The sequence below is a fragment of the Aulonocara stuartgranti genome, assembly GCF_965226115.1.
Source record: "Aulonocara stuartgranti genome assembly, chromosome: 8".
Classification (NCBI taxonomy): domain Eukaryota; kingdom Metazoa; phylum Chordata; class Actinopteri; order Cichliformes; family Cichlidae; genus Aulonocara; species Aulonocara stuartgranti.
The window spans coordinates 1,502,501-1,515,906 of record NC_138959.1 but is presented as its reverse complement, the minus strand read 5'-3'; the positions used below and the strand labels follow the sequence as shown (position 1 = coordinate 1,515,906).

Sequence of the window (13,406 nt, the reverse complement as noted above, 5' to 3'; positions counted from 1 at the left end):
CCTACGCACCTGGAGGTGATCAGCACATCTGTTGCTGATCATGAAAGATTGGAACCCTTCTTAAGAGGGCGAGTCTGCTCTACTCGTCGCTGGATCGTTGAGCCATCAGCGTCAGTCGTCCTGTATTTTGTAAAGTCAGTTTGTGAGCATGTCTAAACCAGGAGACTAATGTTTTTTTTCTGCCTGTGCATAGATTGCCTCTGGACTTATTCTTCCCCTGTGCCTGGCGACTGAACGGGAGCAAGAGAGATAGAGGAAAGGAGAGGAGATGTGCTAGGACTGAATGGAAACCTTCCCTTCCTGGACTCCTGCCTCTTTCACTCCTGGACCCTGGAACCCCGGCCCCTTTTTTCCGTTGACACCATTATGTGTATATATGAATTCCACTGTAGGAAACACTGTAAATGCACCTTTTGAAGACACTAGTGGTCTGCGCGTGAGTCCGATCTACGAAACTTGACAATATCCTTATTAAGGATGTAGATGACGGTTCTGCTGTTTTATGACTTCACAGCGATGCTTGTGAAGGTGGTTTAAACTGGTTCCAGGCTGGTTTAACTGAGGTTTCAGCTGAGGAGAATGTGAGGTGACTGAAATCTTTACATCATTTGATTATCTCTTATCTCTCCCGAGGTATTCACAGGACAGAGAGCTTATATAACTACCTAAACCCACTTTTTCGGTGCACTGGAGTAGTTTTTCCTCTGAGCTGCTAACCTTATTAGATGTTTTTTTATTTACTTGTACACACACACACACACACACATATATATATATATATATATATATATATATATATATACACACATACATATACAGGGAGTGCAGAATTATTAGGCAAGTTGTATTTTTGAGGAATAATTTTATTATTGAACAACAACCATGTTCTCAATGAACCCAAAAAACTCATTAATATCAAAGCTGAATGTTTTTGGAAGTAGTTTTTAGTTTGTTGTTAGCTTTACGGGGCGATCGTGGCTCAAGAGTTGGGAGTTCGCCTTGTAATTGGAAGGTTGCCGGTTCGAGCCCCGGCTTGGACAGTCTCGGTCGTTGTGTCCTTGGGCAAGACACTTCACCCGTTGCCTACTGGTGGTGGTCAGAGGGCCCGGTGGCGCCAGTGTCCGGCAGCCTCGCCTCTGTCAGTGCGCCCCAGGGTGGCTGTGGCTACAACGTAGCTGCCATCACCAGTGTGTGAATGTGTGCGTGAATGTGTGGATGACTGGATGTGTAAAGCGCTTTGGGGTCCTTAGGGACGAGTAAAGCGCTATATAAATACAGGCCATTTACCATTTGGCTATTTTAGGGGGATATCTGTGTGTGCAGGTGATTATTACTGTGCATAATTATATGGGCGGTCAATCCTTCAAGCTCGGGTCCTCTACCAGAGGCCTGGGAGCTTGAGGGTCCTGCGCAGTATCTTAGCTGTTCCCAGGACTGCGCTCTTCTGGACAGAGATCTCCGATGTTGTTCCCGGGATCTGCTGGAGCCACTCGCCTAGCTTGGGAGTCACCGCACCTAGTGCTCCGATTACCACGGGGACCACCGTTACCTTCACCCTCCACATCCTCTCGAGCTCTTCTCTGAGCCCTTGGTATTTCTCCAGCTTCTCGTGTTCCTTCTTCCTGATATTGCTGTCATTCGGAACCGCTACATCGATCACTACGGCCGTCTTCTTCTGTTTGTCTACCACCACTATGTCCTGTTGCTGTCTTTCAGTCCAGCTTTGTCCAGCCACTGGTAGGATTTCTGGATATCAGCCACCTCCTCTATCTGCCGGTGGTACATACCGTGCAGGGGCCTGTCCTTCCATGATGGTTCCTCGCCTTCCTCCACTTTCTTTGGTTTCTGCTGCCTGAGGTATTCACTGAGCACTCGGTCAGTTGGGGCCATCTTTGTGATGTATTCGTGGATGTTCGTTGTCTCATCCTGGACTGTGGTGCTGACACTCACCAGTCCCCGGCCCCCTTCCTTCCGCTTAGTGTACAGCTTCATACAACCCTCCATGTATGGTAAGGAACTTTCTTGTCTTGATTTCAGTGGCTTCCATCTCCTCCTTTGGCCAGCCTATTACCCCAGCAGGGTACCTGATCACGGGCAGGGCGTACGTGTTGATGGCCCGGATCTTGTTCTTACCGTGCAGCTGACTCCTCAGGATTTGCCTGACCCTCTGCAGGTACTTGGTTGCAGCTTTCCTAGTGGCCTCTTCATGGTTCCCATTCGCTTGCGGGATCCCCAGGTACTTGTAACTGTCCTCTATGTCTGCAATGAAAGAGGAGGGAGACGAGGAACCATCATGGAAGGACAGGCCCCTGCACGGTATGTACCACCGGCAGATAGAGGAGGTGGCTGATATCCAGAAATCCTACCAGTGGCTGGACAAAGCTGGACTGAAAGACAGCAACCGGACATAGTGGTGGTAGACAAACAGAAGAAGACGGCCGTAGTGATCGATGTAGCGGTTCCGAATGACAGCAATATCAGGAAGAAGGAACACGAGAAGCTGGAGAAATACCAAGGGCTCAGAGAAGAGCTCGAGAGGATGTGGAGGGTGAAGGTAACGGTGGTCCCCGTGGTAATCGGAGCACTAGGTGCGGTGACTCCCAAGCTAGGCGAGTGGCTCCAGCAGATCCCGGGAACAACATCGGAGATCTCTGTCCAGAAGAGCGCAGTCCTGGGAACAGCTAAGATACTGCGCAGGACCCTCAAGCTCCCAGGCCTCTGGTAGAGGACCCGAGCTTGAAGGATAAACCGCCCGCAGGGGCGTGCTGGGTGTTGTTGTTTTTACATATATATACAGATGACAGATAATGGCAGATAAATTAAGAGCTACAATTTGAGACTAAGCTCCCTCACCACAGAAAACAAAGGAACAAAACAGTGACGGTAATCACAAGCTTATGCATCACCTGCAGTCACATCAGGCATGTTATTACAAACGTGTCAATACTAGGGGAAGCTAGACCAGTAACAGTAAAATGAAAGTGATCGGTTCCCTGCCCCAGTACATGCTGGGAAGCCATGAGGCTCTCTGTAATGCTTGTACATGTACAATATTTTTAATGTATTTTTTAACAATATAAAACAAAAACAAGGAAAAGGCAACATGGTGATCCATAGACAGTGTACGGGCAGTTCAGAGGTGTGGACTAAAAACCCGTTCACCATATTCAGGAAATGTTTCATTAATCTGGTTTTACCAAATATAACAACTTTGATGCTTTATATCAACTATATTTATTAAGTAAAAACAAACAAACAGGTAAAGGCTTGTGTTCCAGCTTCTTTTATTCTTTCTAGCTTGCAGTAGGGCTACCCTCAGACCACAAATAGTTTAAACAGCTGGAAACTTTCATTGATCTGATCACTGAGTTAGAAAACAGCTTGTGAGACATTCCTCCCCCCGAGGTGAGCCTAATTTGGCCCGACGCCCAAAAACTGACTGTCACTGCGGTCTCTAACAAGACAATCTCAATCTGCACACCGAGCTGACTGGTCAGGAGGTGTTTAGTTTGTATGTTGAACAACAGAACATCTGGGTTCAGTTGGTGTTGGCTTAAGGATCAGCTGACCAGGTCAGTGTTGTTATGAGCTCTAACCAGTAGAGGGCATCTTTCAGAGAGGACAGGAAAGAAAAGCAGAACATCTTTGTGTTCGTTCTTCCTTCAGCAATGAATGATACATCATCTTCTCCTCCTTTCTGCTGCTCTTCTTCTCTGCTGACAAATTAAATCAGTGTCACATTTAAATGCAACACGCAGTGCAGGCAGAGTGTGTGTGTGTGGATCTGCAGCATCTGCATTTATGGCTGAAACACTTTAACCCTTTAGTACCCCTGTCCTGGAAAAGAAAGGCCACTGCATGCGTGTTTCTGGCTGATTATCAACTAAAGCTGTTACTGCTGCATTGTGCACACAGCCTATGTGGCTCAGAGGCTAGCTGCAGTCCTTTACCAAATCATTTCTTTTGGGGCAAACTAACTGCATCTCCAGGCTCTCGACATTTTCTGTTCTCCATGTTACTGACTGAATTGATACTTATCACGTTTCAGACAGTTTGATTTCTTCTGTTATATTGGAAATAGTGTGCTGCTATTATTAGTTAGGATTTAGTTGTGTTTCATTCTAGCTTTTGTTTCTTCTGTAACTCCTTAATAACAAGTCTTTTCTTGTCCTCAGTGTTTTATTTTCAGTTGTGCGTATGTCTGTGTGTTCCATATTGTCAAGCTGGTGTGTTGTCACGTCTCTCTGTGTTTCCTGCTTGGTTTTGAAGAGTCTAGTGTTTCCATGTTCAATGTGTTTTGTTTTACTTTCTCTGTGGCGTCGTGTTCATTTGTGTCAGCTGTGTCTCCCCGGGTGTTTCCACTACCCTCTTGTGTATTTAAGTCCTCGGGTTGTCTGTTTATTTCAAGTCAGGTCACAGAAACTTCCTCTCTTCATTCCTTCTTCTCTTCCTCCTCAGGTTCATGCGCATGTCAGATTTAGTTTTCTTCATGTCCACGTTTCACATGTTCCCGTTCACTGTCATGTTCTAATTATCATAGTCATTCCTAGTTTAGGTTTCAGTTTTAGTTCTCGCCCCCTGTTCGCCTCGCTTTGTTTTTGTCTTCATGTTTTTCAGCCAAATAAACGTCTCGCTTTTTATCAAGCTTAGTTTTCTCTTGTGTCTTGAGCAGAGATGGGCGTTACTGTAATCTGATTACTTTTTTCAAGTAACGAGTAAAGTAAGGGATTACTATTGCAAAAATGGTAATTAGATTACCGTTACTTTCCCGTAGGAACGCTGCGTTACTGCGTTACTAAAACCGTGATTTTTTTGCGAGAATGTCTCACGACAGTGACGTAAGCGAGTGCGCCGTTAGTGACAACAGCTGTGTGCAGATCAACAATGGATCATAATGTGGATCGCACAACACTGGTCACTATATTCTTCATTTCCAGTTAATACTTGTACAGCTGCTGTTATTGTGTGTGTATATATATATTGATTTATTTATATTTCTTCATACATTCTTATATAGTTCTATATTGTGTATTTTGTTGTACAGTTATTTTATTTATTTATTTATTAACCTTTATTTAACCAGGAAAAGTCCCATTGAGATTAAAAACCTCTTTTGCAAGGGAGTCCTGGCCAAGAGGCGACAACACGTTGAAATTACAAAGTTACATACATATTATAAATAACAATTACATTTTAAAAACATTTTTCTCTGGCTCTCTCAATCTGGACTTAAAAGCATTTAATGAAATAAGATCTGCTATCTTCCAGTCTTTTTGCATCATGTTCCATGTGAAAGGGGCAGCATAAGTAAAAGCCCTCTTTCCCAGTTCAGTTCTGGCAAATGGAACATTGAGCAATAAAAGATCGCTTGAACGCAGGCTGTAAGAAACAGTACTTCTCCGTGTGAGCAGATCGCAAATGTAGGTGGGCATTTGTCCAAGCAGGGCCTTATAAATAAAGATGCACCAGTGAGCAAACCTCCTGGAGGACAACGAAGGCCATCCCACTCGAGCGTACAGATCACAACAATGGGTCAAGGCCCTACAGTTTGTAATAAACCGTAAGGAGGCATGATAAACTGAGTCAATCTTATGAAGACACTGGGCGGAAGCATTCATGTACAGCAGATCACCATAATCTAAAACAGATAAAAATGTAGCATTTACAAGACGCTTTTTTGTCTCAAAAGAAAAGCAAAATTTGTTTCGAAAGAAAAATCCCAATTTTAGTTTGAGTTTTTTCACAAGATTGTCTATGTGAGGTTTAAAGGTCAGAGAATCATCAATTAAAAAGCCAAGATATTTATACGTATGCACCACTTCTATGAGGTTTCCCTCAAGAGTGGACACCAAGGGGACAGTTTGAGGAAATCTCTTCATGTTTGAAAACAACATTAGCTTTGTCTTTTCAGCATTGAGAACCAATTTCAGCTCCAGAAGTGTGTGCTATTATTTTCAACTTTAATTTATATATTTTATCTTATTCTTTCCCAGTTAAATTTACCCTTCATTCTAATTTGCGTTGTACAGTTATTTCATTTTTTATATTCTTATATTTTATTCCTTCCTAGTTAAATTTACACTTTTTAGTTTTTCATATTTATTCCCTATCTTATTCATAGCCCTTTCCTTTTTTTTCTTTAGGTCACGAGCAGTTGTCTAAGCATTTCACTGCATATCGTACTGTGTATGACTGTGTACGTGACAAATAAAAATGTGAATTTGAAATTTGATTTGATATATCGATTGTGGGAGAGAGTATGAGCGTGCAGCGTTTAAAGCGTGGAAGTACTGACCTTACTTTGAGTTTGACTCCATAAAAAGTGACAAAAACATTAGTGTCCGCTGTGTGTGGGAAGAAAACTTCTTTTTACAGCGAAAAAACCCCTAAACTTCCAACAAGCACCGAGTAGCTACGACGTGATGGGAAACTCACAGAGAAACTCGCGGATTCTTCCACTGACCGCTGCACACCTGCACCAGGGTAAACCTCCGCCTACCCCACTCCTGCTTTACAGGTGAAAATAGAGCAACAGGGCCGCTGAGTCTTTGACTTTATTTATTTTCTGCTGTGTTTTACTTGCATCTATTTGAAAGACTGAGTGTAAACACAAAAAATATTTTATTTTATGTGCTGGAATGTGCAGAAAATAGGTTTAAATGTTAAACTAATTTCTTCCAGTCAGAGAATGTTGCAGATAATTAAATGTTTGCTTGATGCATAAAGTTAAAAGATTAAAACTAATAAAACAAGTTTTAAAAAGAGACTTTTCCATTTGATTACATTTTGTATGATGGATTATGCAGAAAAAGTAGAATTGGGCTGAAAGATCTATCGCTTTATCAGCTACTCAGGTTGTAAATCGTGTTTTTAAAAAGTAACTAAGTAATTAATTACTTTTGAAAATGAGTAATCAGTAAAGTAACGGGATTACTTTTTTGGGGAAGTAATTAGTTCTGATTACTTTTTTCAAGTAACTTGACCAACACTGGTCTTGAGACCCTTCATCAAACACACCGGCTGCGCAGCCATGACAAGTCAGCCTCTGAATGTTTGTAGGGTTGTTTTTGCCGCAGTCACTAATTTCTGAGGGCGGTTAAATTTTAGATTGATTAAAACAGAGTCACAGAGTTTGGTGATGTTCAGGAGAGTGAGCGATGTTCTTTAAAAACCTGCCGTATTAAAAACACAGCAGGCTTTCAGAGAAACCGCAGCTTTGCATGAGCACCCACACACTGATAACAGGTGACTGACAGGTATGTTGTTACTGTGACCAGCAATATTTTCCCTGAGTTGACTGAAGTGCATCATGGGAAAAAGAAAAAACCCCATCTTTCATCATCTCCCCATTTTTGCTGGTTTGCTCGCCCGTTTTCAGTCAGTGCATAAAAGGACGATTCATCTGCATCTGAATGGAGATTAACTCTGTGTGTGCGCGCGTGCGTGTGAAGCAGCTTTGTCTAAAACCACATTGATGTTCACACACTCAGCAGTAGGTAGCTTGGTTCTGTTTGAAGTGTCTAGGGCTAATTTTCTGACTTCCTCTCTTCATTCTTTCTCCTCCTCTTCCTCCTCTTCTAATCCCATTTATTTCTTTATTTTCCAACCTCCTTTATTATCCTCCATCCACGCTCTCCCAGTTTTCAATTAAAGTTAAATTTGGGATAAATGTGTCAGAATGACCAAGTGCAGACCAGAACAAGTCCAGGGTTCCCACTCAAACAGAGCTATCTCGCTCACAGGACTTTGACCAGGTGTGGCATCTGAAAGTTGACTGAAAGCAGGACAGATTAATTTGACTTTGAATGGGTGCAAGGATTTGTGGCTGTAGCTTGTGGCAGGCGGAGGACATCAGAGGTGAAGGGAGCTGTCATGATGAAAGAAGATGTGAGTCAAGCTTACCTTATTTTCTGCACTATAGGGCGCACTTAAAATCCTTTAATTTTCTCAAAAATCATCGGTGCGCCTTATGCATGAGTTCTGGTTGTGCTTACTGACCTTGAAACGGTTTTATCTGCTAGACGGCGCTCAAAAATCTGTCAAATCATGTTTTAGTACAACTTTGGTAGCTACGAAGCCGCACCGCTGTTGGATTGCCTGAGCATTACGGCTACAGTAGTCAGAAGTCTCACAGAGTAATCTGGGTCCTAAACTCCGTCAGCTTCAGGTCCCAAAGTCACACAAACACTGCGGCATCACTGAGAGTTAAAAACGGTCTAAATTCTTTCATCTTTAATAAAATGATCAGCGTTGCTGCTTTACCAGGTGTAACAATGAAGTTTAACATCCATGAAAACAGGATTTATGAAGTTTAACTGAGTTAGAAGTTAGCAGGAAGTTAGCTCGCTAGCTTCCACCTAAACATGATATAGCATGTTCTGACTGAGAGATTTCTGAGGTAGTTTAAAAAAATCTCAGTTGGGGAGTATAAAGTTTCTCAAGGCTCTGGATTAGTGGGTCTGTCCTGGCTGGTACAACTCTGCAAAATGCTTTAAGTGGAGGAGGGTGGATCTGCACAGGCAGACTTGAGTGGCGGTTCCTGCTTGTTGACATATGGACTCTGTGGCTCACAGTGCCCTGCGGGGGATTCTCAGAGAGTGTGGGGTATCTCTCCACTGTCATGGGCCATTCAACCCCACACCACCACGATGGTGAGAGCTTGGATTGCCAGTAGGTCAGTTATTACTGGTATTACTCTGTCAGGGCTGGACTTTGTCACAGATTATGTTCATAAATTGTATATGCAAAATTTCTAGGTGAAGTGGTGGGCGTCTCCTGTTGGCATCAAATGATGATGGTTTAGTGCGGGCTTCAAGTGTATTGGGCTCTTCACCCTCAGACATGAAAGATTGACAGGTGGATTGGTGAAGTGCCGGCAGTGCTGCGGATGCTGTAATGTGATGAGAAGACAGGGGAGCGTGAAGGCAAAGCTGCTAAATTTAACAGTTGATTCTCAGCAATGACCGCGAGCTCAGGGAGTGACCAAAAGAATGAGCAGCAGAAATGAATAATGGCGTCTGGGCTAAGCCTTAGAGATCGAGTAAGGAGTCCAGTCATTCAGGAGGAGCGTGCAGGAAGTCGCTACACCACATCGAAAAGAGCCGGTTAAGGTGGTCCAGTATGTGACTTGGAGGTTTCCAAGTCATCTCCTTGGTCAGGGTTTTCATTCACACAGAAACTGAAGGGACAACAGTCTGTGACATGTGACACCCATGAAGACGGACATCTTCAAGGTGTGAATGAGACCACCTCCACCTGGAAGGTACAATCGAAGCAAGAGGAGAGGCCAGGAGCTGCGATCACAGTGCTTTGTTAACTAATGACAACCATTACACACACACAAACATTTCCCCTGACAACAACAATGACAGTAGAACAGAACAAGAGGAGGAGGGGCCACAGTGAGAGAGACCAATGAGGAGGACGAGCATGAAGAGGCGAGTAGCTTCTTAATACTGTGAGGGTGAGAGGTGAAAGGTTTGTCATAAATCAGCTTTTTTCTCCCCAAACTGCACCTCCTTAATTATTAATAAAGTCAAACACACTGAACTCTGTGCATGTGTGTGTGCTGCATGTCTAATCAGTGATATCCACTCTGGTCTTGTTGTAATGAGCAAACCTGCTGTGAAATTATTCACTAAATTGGGTGTTTCTTTGTGTGTGTGTGTGTGTGTGTGTGTGTGTGTGTGTGTGTGTGTGTGTGTGTGTGTGTGTGTGTGTGTGTTTGGGGGGAGGGGGGTAAGCTATAAATGCAGATGGTGATTGCTAATTTTATTCTGAAAAACAGAAAGTCGGTCAGGATTATTTATGACATCCTGAAGTGAAGTATGAGAGGAAATAAAACTATGAGGAGGAGGAGGACAGGAGAGAGGAAGGGTGGGGAGCAGAGAGGAGGAGAGGAGGAGAGGAGCAGGGCAGAGCGATGCTCGTGGTTCATCCTTATGGTGTCATTCAAGCACAGTCATGGAGTCGGAGGGATTAACGTTCTGAGGAGCAAGAAGGTTAAAGTGTCACATGATGACAGCGGTCACCTGACTGAATACTCAGACTACACATGATGGATCAGTAACCCAAAATCATGATCAGAGCCAGCAGCCCTGAGCTCAATTTTGATGTTTATTTCAACTAGAACTAAACAGGAAGTCGATGAATTTGTGTTAAAAAATTTAAAAGTGCAGCAGTTTCACCTTTTCTTTCATGTTTTATTCACACGCGTCTTTCATTTATTAATCAGCTGGAAGAGATGAAGAGACGGGAAACAACCAAACAACAGCACTCAGTCTGTTTTACATGCCCGTCTGTGTGACACGTTTGTAACACATCTGTACATCATGGACAGGACACCCACTGCCTCATGATGGTGTATGCTATCCCTAAGCATGTAATATTCTGATGGCGTGTCGCCCTGTAAAGGTGTGCCTGTCCTGATTGTGGGTCCTGTCCCGATGGTGTATGCTGTCCAGATGGCATGACTTGTGATCCAGTCAAAGAGCAGGTGAAGGTCACATGTTCACCACGAGCCTCTTGACTGGGACCGAGGTCTCCAGTGGGCCCAGGCAGTCCTAAAGTCACATCTCGATCTATCCTACGCAGACTTCAGAAAGGTTCAGAAATGTTTACGACAAGGCAACCAACTCAGACGCAGCGGCCCAGAAATGATTTTCTCAAGGCCAAGGTGAGTGGAGCGTTGTGGATGATTCCGTGGATGTTTAGATTTTTGCTGTGGAAGCAGGAATGGAGGAGCGAGCGCCATGAGGAGCATATTTGGACATCTGATGAAATGAAATCTGCAAAAGAATTTCCTGTGTCTCTTGATACCTTAATCACTGTCATGGATCGCTGTGTGGCAGGCAGGAGGAGGACCCAAAATGCAACACTCACAGACACGGGGATGAACTCAAAAATTACAGCTTTAATGCTGGAGAGGCAGAACGTAGGAAATACGAAACTAAACTGGGAAAACTAAATACAAAGCTCGCCAAGAAACACAGGGAGGAACACACACAACATGAGGGAGAACGCGACGCCGAACAGAGGGAGACGCAGACAGAAATACACAGAGGGTTAACGAGGAAAGTGGGAACACACGGGGAACACAGCTGACACAGATAACCATAACGAGACAGGGCGGGGTGAACATAACACTGACGGGAGACAGGCAGAGTCAAACAGGAAGTACAGAGGTTCAAACAGGAGGAGAGAGAGCACGGGGAAAAACACAGACATAACGGGCTGAGGAAGACATGGAATAAAACACGAGGGCTCACAGTTACACAGGGGCACACAGGAGGTAACCAAATAAGGAACATCTTAACAGAAGAACCTAGGAACCAAGGCATGACTAGGGGATGAAATACAAAACATACAAAAACCGAGAATACCGGGCCCACATGGCCCGGGTCCATGACAATCACCTTGTGTATTCAGATCATATAAGTGAATTCCACCCAAAGAAAAACTACAAATCCAGTGGTCCCTGTGCTGCACTGCTTCCGGCTCTGAAGGAGCTTCCCCTGAAGAGCCTTGGACCCCGAACTTTGACTCTGACAACGGAGAGCAACCGATCCAGCTCTGCTGTGTCTGCCCATGACACAACTGAGCGAGTGAGTGCCTCTGTTGCTGCAAAAAAGGAGATCTGATTGACACACGTCTTCATCGGCCAAGAGACAGGGCCTGGCAGTAATAGTAGGAATACTGATGGGCAAAATTGAAAAGTTCTGCAAAGTTCTGCTTCCAGTCTCATTTACACATTAAACTATGCATTTTTGAAGTACCTAACACTCTTCCATAGCTTCAAGCTAGGGATAAGTACATCACCAATTCACTGGTAGGTGGCATTATCCATCTATTATCCTCTCCTCTTGGAGAGAATCTAAATGGTTGTCCAAAATCTCCTTGAAAATAAACTTTTTGTTAAGGTTGAGAAATGTGAATTCCACACCCATAGTATTTCCTTCCTAGGTCATATGGTTGAGAAAGGACACAGCAGGGCATATCCAGCAAAGATCCAGGCAGTTTTGAACTGGCCCACACCTACTTCTCAAAGCACCTTTCAGTGTTTCCTGGGGTTGCCAAATTTTACCGCCGGTTCATGCAAAATTTCGGTAAAATTGCTTTACTTCTCATTACTCTGATTTCTCCCAAAGTGCAGTTCGTGTGGAACAGTGCTGCCAATAATGCCTTCACCATTATTAAGGACCAGTTTGCCACTGTATCGGTATTCATTCAGCCTGACACTACTCAACAGTTTGTGTTGTGCACGTTTCAGATACCGGAGTCTGGGCCATTCTCTCAAAATCCAAGGAAGGTAATTCCCACCCTTGTGCTTTTTTCTCTTGTCGTCTCTCTCCAGCAGAACGCAATTATGATGTCGGTAATCGGAACTATTGCAAAAAGGCACTGGAGGAATAGGCAAATTAGATGGAGGGGGCTGAGCACCTGTTTATCTTATGGGACGATCGTGGCTCAAGAGTTGGGAGTTTGCCTTGTAATCGGAAGGTTGCTGATTCGAGCCCCGGCTTGGACAGACTCGGTCGTTGTATCCTTGGGGGGGTCAGAGGGCCCGGTGGCACCAGTGTCCGGCAGCCTCGCCTCTGTCGGTGCGCCCCAGGGCAGCTGTGGCTACAATGTAGCTGCCATCACCAGTGTGTGAATGTGTGGATGACTGGATGTGTAAAACACTTCCGGGACCTTAGGGACTAGTAAAGCGCTATATAAATACAGGCCATTTACCATATGGGCAGATCACAAGAACCTTGCATACGTCAAAGCAACCAAGTGAGTGAAAATCAGGTGGGTCCTTTCTTTTTTGCTTGCTTTAACTTTGTGATCACCTAGAGCCCCAGCTTTAACAACATCAAACCTGATGCCTTGTCATGACAATTCTACACTGCTGACTCCTCCTCAGAAGAATCCACCGCCTGCCTCCTACCCGTATAGTTGGTTTACTTACCTGGGAGATTGAGCCCCTGGTCTGGAACCGGTTCTAACCACGTGTTTTGGCTTTATGGTATCCCGGTGGATATTGTTTCCGGTCAGGGTCCTAAATTAACTTCCCACTAAGTTCTGCTGTTCTGATGTGCAGTATCATCTAACTCATCCACTTGGAGCACTCAACTGGTCTGTGTCAAAAAGAGCAAAACAAGTTCCTCACAGACCAACACCACAGCGAAGAACCTCACTATCGTCCAGGATAAGTCTCACGAACTCTCTCCAAACTTTATTGGACTCCATTTACTCCAACTCAGTTTCTGTTCACCTAAAACTTCAGTGCAATATGCACTTTCATAACATCTATCATGTCTCCCAGTTAAAATCCTCTATCTGCAGCCTGCTGGCCAACCTCCCCCCACTAGACTTGTAGTCAAGACCGCCTAAACCAAGATCAAGACAAGACCAAGACAGAC

General features: G+C 44.2%; 2 protein-coding genes across 2 annotated transcripts in view; one reads left to right on the top strand and one right to left on the bottom strand.

Moving 5' to 3' along the window:
• The window catches only part of ebf3a (EBF transcription factor 3a), a 281,532-nt gene that overhangs the window by 111,288 nt on the left and 156,838 nt on the right, over positions 1–13,406 (top strand). The window lies entirely within an intron of this gene.
• Positions 1–13,406, bottom strand: part of tcerg1l (transcription elongation regulator 1 like) — a 74,699-nt gene that overhangs the window by 28,695 nt on the left and 32,598 nt on the right. The gene's annotated exons all lie outside the window — the stretch shown is intronic.